This window comes from Asparagus officinalis, chromosome 1, assembly GCF_001876935.1.
Source record: "Asparagus officinalis chromosome 1, Aspof.V1, whole genome shotgun sequence".
Classification (NCBI taxonomy): domain Eukaryota; kingdom Viridiplantae; phylum Streptophyta; class Magnoliopsida; order Asparagales; family Asparagaceae; genus Asparagus; species Asparagus officinalis.
Window position 1 is genome coordinate 68,419,868 of NC_033794.1, and position 8,464 is coordinate 68,428,331.

The window sequence follows — 8,464 nt, forward strand, 5'->3', positions numbered from 1 at the left end:
AGAGAGGGATCGTGCCATAGAGCAGACTAAGTCTGGTTGCCATGCTACCCAGCACCTGAAGGTTGAGCTGGAAGAGGAGCGGTTGGCTCACAAGAAACTTCAGGAGGTGAGTGCTCAACGTGAGTCATCCTTAGTCAAGATTCAAAGCCGCATCACTCACATGGATTCCGAGACCCATCGATTGGAAATCATTGAGGGACATCATCATAGCATCCTCAAAAAGGTAGAAGTGATGATGACATGTAAGGCTGGATATGACTATCTCTTAGTGCAACTCGCAGCTAAGTTGAAGAGTGCACCTGAATGTTTTCTCTATCCTCCATGGGTTGCCAACTATTTTGAATATATTCTTAGAGATAGAGAAATATGGTGGTGGGCTAAATTTTGGAAGAAGCGCTGCCAGTGGTGAATTAGATGATGAGGTCGACGAGGGCTCTGCTGAGGAAACTGGAGAGGAAAATAAAGGATTGGTTAAGGAAGTTGGCGAGGATTTGGCTAAAGATAGCTGGGCAAGTTTGTCAAGGAAGAAGGTGAGTGAGGGGGATGAGTTGAAGGTCCAGTCGACTCCTTCATCGCCTACAGTTAATGTTTCTTTGCCTCTGACTCTTAGTGGGGGGTTAATACACCCTAGTTTTTTGATTTAGCCTCCTAGGACTCTTGTATCTTCATATGGTACTTTGTGCTTGTAAATCATGTTGCAAACATTTTGAAATATATGAATAATGATATTTTTATCTCTTATGTTCTTTATGTTGGAACTATGCTTTGAGTTCTATAGATCGAGATGACTTGATTTTTTAGTCAAATTGTCAGGTCAATTTTCCTTTGTCCAGACTGTGTTTAACAATCTCATGGGCTAGTATTATATGCCTTAGGCTTATGAAAAGGATGATGAGGTCTAGTGCTTTATATTTTAATCTTAAGTGTCCTCGATTGGAAGCCACCCAATCATCAAATTCCAAGCATACATAAGCTAGGAAGAGCTTGTTTGAACAGGCTCAGTGAACATTTTCCAATGATAATGATGACTTGACTGGACAAAAGTAAGCATTCCAGTCGATCGAGTTTTTAGTCAACTAACATCATGTTTTTAGTTGATCACGTGAGTTGTCAGTCCACTAGTCGGCCGCTCTTATCTGATGGGTAGGGCCCCAGTAGAGGTTTGAATAGTCATTAGTTTGTGAGTTCTAAGGAGCATTTATGAGGAAAGTAATGGGTTGATGTTGGAAAGGCCTTTTCAAGTCATCGAGGGTCATGCATCGTTCTCGCTTTGATTTTTAAGCACAGTGACTTGTTGTGTCAAGGGCGGCGCTTCATTTTGTAAGGCCTATTCGGATTTCGAGGTTGATCTCATCCATTCTTTTTTGTTCTGCAGGGTCCTTTGTGAAAAAAATACACGATCTTAACCCCCCAAGCCGGTGGCCCCTAAATCTCTCTCTTTGAAAAAGAAAAGCGATCTCTCTCTCTCTTTCTCTCTCCAAGAAGATCTCTCTCTCTCTTTCTCTCTCCAAGAAGTGATCTCATCGTCGAACTCCTCCAGGTCCTTCAGCCCTCCTCCTCCGCGATCTCTCCGTCGAGCTCCACCTCCGCCTTCACCCCTCCTCCTCCGTGATCTCGCCGTCGACCTCCTCCTCCGCCTTCACCCCTCCTCCGTGATCTCGCCGTCGAGCTCCTCCTCCGCCTTTCTCTCGAGCTCTCTCTCTGGATCCCTCTCTCAATCAGCGAGCGCAGGTAAAATCTTTCCTTATTTTTCCTTTTTAAAAAGCATACGGCTCCCAATTCCAAGGAATTTTTGCTCTAGCTTTAGAAAAGTATGAGCGTTACAAAAGAGTAAGGAAATCAGGGGATTGTAATTCTGCCTGTGGCAATGAACTATGTTGATTTCACTATAGCACTTGATCTTAAAGAAATGGGAGATTAAAATTTTTCCTTATTTTTCCTTTTTGCTCCAGCTTTAGAAAAGCATGCATCTCCCAATTGCAAGGTACCATCTTTTTCAAGAAATTAAACAAGAAGTAAAGTAAAATTAGCATCCAGTGGTAGTCTTGTTTTTGTTTTGAAACAAGAAGTAAAGTAAAATTACAATTGGGATATGGCCTGATTGGACACACTAAAAGGATCAAACACACTAAAAGGACCTCTATTACCAAATTATCCATTAGGGTATGGCCTGATTGGAGGTACTTATAGCACTCTGCGTGCAGCTTATCAACAGGTAATAAGAATCGTTTCTATAAATAAATGATGCATCCTCTGTTGTTTGTTGATTTTGTTCTTCAGGGTGAAAAGGCCCCCATTAACCCATTTTGTTAGAAGAAAGAGAAGATCGCATAGGATGTTTGCGAAGATATAGCTTGATATTAGAGGTATACAAGAAACCATGAAAATATACTCACTCTATCAGAAGGTGTACATCAAATTTACCATCTTTCGTTAAGTACTAGATGATTTATGTTAGAGCAACTACTCCATTGATGAGTTTTCGTTGGTTCTGCTCTTTCCAAATCAGCCAGATGGTTGCCATCATTGTTCTAATCTTATTGTTAATCACGGCTGATATTAGATTCTCAAAAGTCCTAAATCATGACAGACCAACAGGAAACTTGAAACTGAGTGAAACGTGAGCATTCTTAAAATATTTAAATATTCTAAAATGGAAAGGAATACTCTGACATCTATTTTCTCTTTCCCCCTTCAAATTGATTTTGTTGCTTGCTTTTCAGCCTATGGTATATGGAAACCCAGGAGTTGCAATGGTTCCAATGATATTGCCTGATGGCCGCCCCGGATATGTCATGCAAGTATTTGCCCTTTCTACTTTATGTTAAACTTTTTTCTAATTAAATGCATGACTCAGGCTGTTACAGTCTTCTATATATATATATGTAACTCTAATTTTCTTGGGAAAAACCTGCACAACAGAATTCCCATAAGTGTAACATTCTGTATCACATTCTGTATCACATATATATGTACAATTAATATTTTTTTGTCAAAAGTAGCTTTTTGTGTAGCTGATGTTTAATTTTTACTTTGTATATTACTCACTCTGTATCCATGCCTACATAGACAATTTTGCACTAATTTGGTAAATATATTCTTACATCATGAAACGTCATAACACTAATTTGGTGAATATATTTGTCATGAAATTTGCAGCTAGGCCAAGTTGTGGAGAAGAAAAAGAGCAATCTTGGGAGAAGAAGAGGAAACAGAGGCACATCCAATGCATTTACATTGATAAATATGTGGGCACATCCAATGCATTTACTGGAAGTGATTGTAAACTGGTCTTACGTATTAACTCTTTAGTTACTGTTTGTAAACTGGCCTTTTTCATACATAAGGAGGCCTAAAGGATGCATTAACTCTTGAATTCCTGTGTAGGCATTGAATATATGTTATGTTGAGATATGTCCAAGTTTATAATCATTATGATTGCAAAATGTGTATCAGTAGACATTGTTGACTCTTCTGCCAAGCAATTATTTGGTATATCATTGCGTTGTATGAAATTGAATATATGTTATGTTGAGATATGTCCAAGTTTATAATCATTATGATTGCAAAATGTGTATCAGTAGACATTATTGACTCTTATGCCAAGCAATTATTTGGTATATCATTGCGTTGAATGAAATGATGCTCCAGTAGCTACTGTCTGAATAACATTATGAAGAGAGCTTCTTTGCTTTTTGTTTTGCCTGATTTTCCACAATTTTGGTGTTTGTATCGGTGGAAATCGAATCTACTACAATGATAACACACAAAAATATGATTCAACTATTTGTTCCTGACACAAAGGAAACATGCTCAAACTCTTACTCATCAAAATGTTCAAATCTACTACAGAATTCTAAACAAAATTGACAATCAACAAACCCCATATTTAAGGAAGAATTTCCTCTTGTTACAATCAAGCATCCCAACCAAACTACACCTTACATTCTTCTCTTTAAGAAGCTTATACCGAAACTCCAAGATATTATTTCGCCAATAAAAAAGAAAAATCCGAAACACTTGCTCTCAGAAACCAGCAAACCAAAGACATATTTCTTAGATAGAAGGCAGAAAGATACACGGCTTCGTTTCAGGCAAAGATACAGCAGAAACAAGAGAGGACACTTATAGTTCAGTAGGTTGTACATATCAACAATTTCCAAATAATTGCAGACATCCCCCACTCGAGAGAAAAGAACAAATATAACTCGAGAGAAATAAATGTGGACAGAAACTCTGTTTCCTCTTCTTCTTCTCCCAAGATTGCTCTTCTCCCATGGCCTAGCTGCAAATTTCATGACAAATATATTCAACAAATTAGTTCTATTCAGTATGATGTAAGAATATTTTCACCAAATTAGTGCAAGATTGTTTGTGTAGACGTGTGATTAAATGATCTTATGAAGTTCAACAAAAACTTTACATGAATGCTACATATGAAAAAAAATATTAAGTTTACCTTGGCAAGTTTTTATATGCCAACAGCACTTTCAGAATGAGCATCTCCAGTGGCAACTATGAACATGAAGTCATTAGCAACTATGAACAGGAATTTATTCCCAGAAAAGCTTACATTATCCAATTAATCTAAATAACTTGCGAACATACAAGAGATATGTTGACCAAGAGATCAGCTTGTTTAAGCCCAATTCACAAAATCAGAGGTGCCAAAAAAGTACTAACATTAATAATTAGTGTCTTCCCCCATATATATACTACCAATTATCTTCCGTGATTCATATCTAATAAAATGCTATGGATACTTATTACCTCCAAAGAGTACTGACATTAATCATGCCATATGAAAAGCTCCCATTGAGGTAAACCATGATTATTTTCATGTTCAAGATGTATGACTAATGACCTGAATGTAATTTTCCCACAATTACATATGGAAAAAATAAGGAGAAATTTTACCTGCGCTCGCGGATCAAGAGAGGGAGAGAGAGAGAGAGAGCTCGAGAGAAAGGCGGAGGAGGAGGTTCACAGCGAGATCGCGGAGGAGGAGGGGTGAAGGCGGAGGAGGAGGTCGACGGTGAGATCGCGGAGGAGGAGGGGTGAAGGAGGAGGAGGAGCTCGACGGCGAGATCGCGGAGGAGGAGGGTGAAGGCGGAGATGGAGCTCGACGGCAAGATCGTGGAGGAGGAGGGTTGAAGGACCTGGAGGAGTTCGACGACAAGATCGCTTCTTGGAGAGAGAGAGAGAGAGAGAGAGAGATCTTTTGGAGAGAGAAAGAGAGAGAGAGAGATCGCTTTTTTTAGAGAGAGAGAGATTTAGGGCCACGGGTTTGGGGGGGTTAAGATCGTGTATTTTTTTCAAGCAAAGGACCCTGGCAGCGGGCACGCTGGGGGAGCGGTGGCGGGCAGCGCTTGCGCCAGTTTTCTCATATACTAGATATATATATTATAATAATAATATATTATTATTATAGGACATACTAATATATATAATGGGAAAGAGTGATTCTATCAGGTGACACCTTAGATTCCCACCTAAGGACGGGCCTAAATCACATCATTCCCTAATTGTTTTTTTTTATGCGCGCTCTGTTAAACTTGGGTGATCTAACACGTTAATTAACGCTGAAACAGAACATGTGCACATCAATTCCCGTGGCTAAAATTTTGGGGTGAACGCTCGTTCGTGTTTTTTGACCCTGTATCGCACCCTCGCCGCAGATTTTATACGTTTCGAATGAATAGGGAATTTTTTGCAGCGCTCAAGGCGAAGGGTCAAAACACGACCGGGTTCACCCGCAAAATTAATGCGGTGTTTTGGGTTTAAGAACATGTAGATCAAATAGCAATGGAGCGGATGCGGGATAAGAACAAATTAGGAGAATGATGTGATTTTAAGAGCCGGCGTCCTTAGGTGGGAATCTAGGGTGTCAAACGGCTTAGAATCACTTTCCATATATCATAATATTATATTATATATATAATATATAGGGTATAGGGGTATATATATATATATATATATATATTGATATACTATACTTCATTGGCGAATGAGATTTTCTTTACAACTTTTGCCTTATCTTCTTGTTCTTGATTTCTTCTATTTCAAGTGAGTCTGTGCTAAATTCTGACATCTACAATGGCCTACAATGTCTCTGCTACTATTTGCAATGAGATAAGGATCGATCTCCTCTGTCCCTTCCATTCCAAGCTCTGATCAATGGAGCTCAAAGTTTATTATGAGCGTTTCGATCTCCCGAAGTCTTTTACCTTGTTAGTGCCAGATATGACTGAATTAGTGTATCACCATGGCAATGATAGAATTCCCATTTACTTAAAGCTCTTGGAGTATGGGCTCCGGCTACCCCTCCACACCTTCATCCACCAGGTATGTGAGGCTCTAGGGGTATCCCCTGTACAGATTGTGCCCAACTCCACTGCTACACTAGTGGGGTTCACGATTATCTATCACTGGGTGGTCGAACCGAGTCTGCGTCTGTTCATCCATTTCGTCAATGTCAAGACCACGAAGAAGGAGGGGCACCACCTCTTCCAAAATGTGGGCAGCTCCAAGCTCGTATTGAACATCCCTGATTCGAACAGGGATTTGAAGGAGAAGTTCATGTAGGTCTTTGGAGCCGACCCCCTCTTAGCTTGTCTAGCTTGATCGAAGATCAGGAAGGACGTGTTGAAGCCAAGCCTACTCTCAGCTGGGGAGAGGTGGAAACTTGAGAAGATGCTCATGCTCGGTCCCAAGATATTATTAATCTCTTCGAGTCGGCTTCTCTTCGAGTGGTCGGCATATCTAGGGTTCCTTCTACTGAAGTCGATACCATTTGGGTGTTGGTCTTAGCTCACCTCCTGAATGCATTGAAGAATTTGGAGGGGGAGGATCCAGCCACGGCAAAGTGGGGCTCGACTATGAGGCCTCAAAAGCGGTTAAGGAGGGAGCTAGACCTTGAAGAGTTGAAGATGGTGGCAGCAAAGACTACCAAATTTACGAATTGGTTGGCAAGGTCGAGTGCCACCACTCAGGCTGACAAGTCCGACAATAGGAGGAGGAGATTGAGTAGAGGCCGAGAGTCCAAGGGATAGCCAACTTGGCTCAAGTTGACTCGGCCAAAGCAGCAAAGGCAGATGTTTCTGCTTCGAGTCTCAAGGATGGCCCACCTCCAGACATCCCTCTCTCCAAGCTGACTAACGTAGTTATCTTAGATGAGGCTTCACCCACTCGGCCAGCGGGGGGAAGAAGAATTGGCTGAGCCTATTGAGGTTGAAAGCCGAGTAGAGGAGTCAACAGCTCCGACCTCTTTGTCTGAGCCTACCCATATGCCCAGCAAGGAGCATGTCGAGGCATTGGGTGCAGCCACCGAGGAGGCAGCCCAGCCCTAAGTAGTTGATGAGCTACTGAGGGTTAATGTAGCTTCGGTCCTAGGAGGTAGCTTCCAATGGCCTTTCTGCCATCACATCAATGAGCTTGACCCTAGGTGTGGGGGAGCTTAGGGATACAATGATTAGCGTGTCAAGAGAAGGCTTCATGCATAGAGAGGAACTTTCTGAGGATGACAAGTTCATCCCCAGGAAGACGCTTGATAAGGAGAGCTCATTCCTGGAGTCTCGGATGGCTCAGTCTCAAGCGTTGGAGAAATTCTCCCACCCTAAGGATAAGAAGCTCTGTGGGGAGCTTCCTAGCGTCAGCCTCCATTAAGCCCTTAAGGGCTACTTGCTTCAGGGGGATTTAATCGATCAATAGCTATTCTCTCAACTTGACTATGCACAGAGACTCCATGCTAACTTCGAGAAGGCACTGAAGGACAAGAGAATGGCAACGGAAGTGCCCGAGAGGAAAGTCGCTGCTTTGGAGACTGAATGGGAGGCTTGGAGCCGTAATGAAGGCAAATGGCATCGGGAGTTGGAGATGAGGGAAAGCATGATCAAGGGACTCTAGGGGAACCGCATCAAGCAATCGGCCATCATTGATAAGCTAAAGGAGGAGATTGACCATTATCAACACAAGATCATCGAGCGGGATGGCCAAATAAAATATCTAGCGGAAGAGGTTGAGGGTGAGAAATGTGCAAGACTAGATGCTTAGGAATATGCTCAATCAAATTGCTTGGCTGCCCAGAATCTAAAGCTCAATCTCAAAGAGGAGGCATCTCTGGACACCATTCGATCCTTAGAAGCTCGTCTTACTTTTTGGAGTCAGAGACTTATAGGGTGGAGATTGTGGAAAATACTGCATTGGCCTCTAGGTAAAGTGGAAGTGTCATTAGCCTTCAAGGTAGGCTTCGACTGTCATCTGGCTTTGTTCCCTCCTGAGTCTCAACCTTCCCCCAGATCACATTTATTACCCCTTTCGCATCTTTTAACTGCCTTGACATTTTAAAGGATATAGAGATGAGAGGAGGGGGAATAATGTTAGACATGGGTGACGGGGGTGAGGGAGATGAGTCGAGAGATGACCAAGGCAAGACTACCACTACTGTTGTTCAGTTGACCCCTGC

The 8,464-nt window shown here is 41.8% G+C and overlaps 2 long non-coding RNA genes across 3 annotated transcripts; one reads left to right on the top strand and one right to left on the bottom strand.

Annotated features, from left to right (window-relative positions):
- On the top strand, positions 1,378-3,537 carry LOC109825717. 2 transcript variants are annotated; one of them, XR_002243084.1, is made up of 3 exons: positions 1,378-1,731; positions 2,281-2,801; positions 3,160-3,537. It is a non-coding gene; the product is annotated as an uncharacterized LOC109825717 (long non-coding RNA). The 2 variants fall into 2 exon arrangements; XR_002243083.1 differs by having other exon boundaries at positions 2,724-2,801; positions 3,160-3,497.
- Positions 3,803-5,261, bottom strand: LOC109842753. Its single transcript, XR_002247377.1, has 3 exons — positions 4,918-5,261; positions 4,460-4,515; positions 3,803-4,285 (listed from the first exon to the last, which is right to left on the bottom strand). It is a non-coding gene; the product is annotated as an uncharacterized LOC109842753 (long non-coding RNA).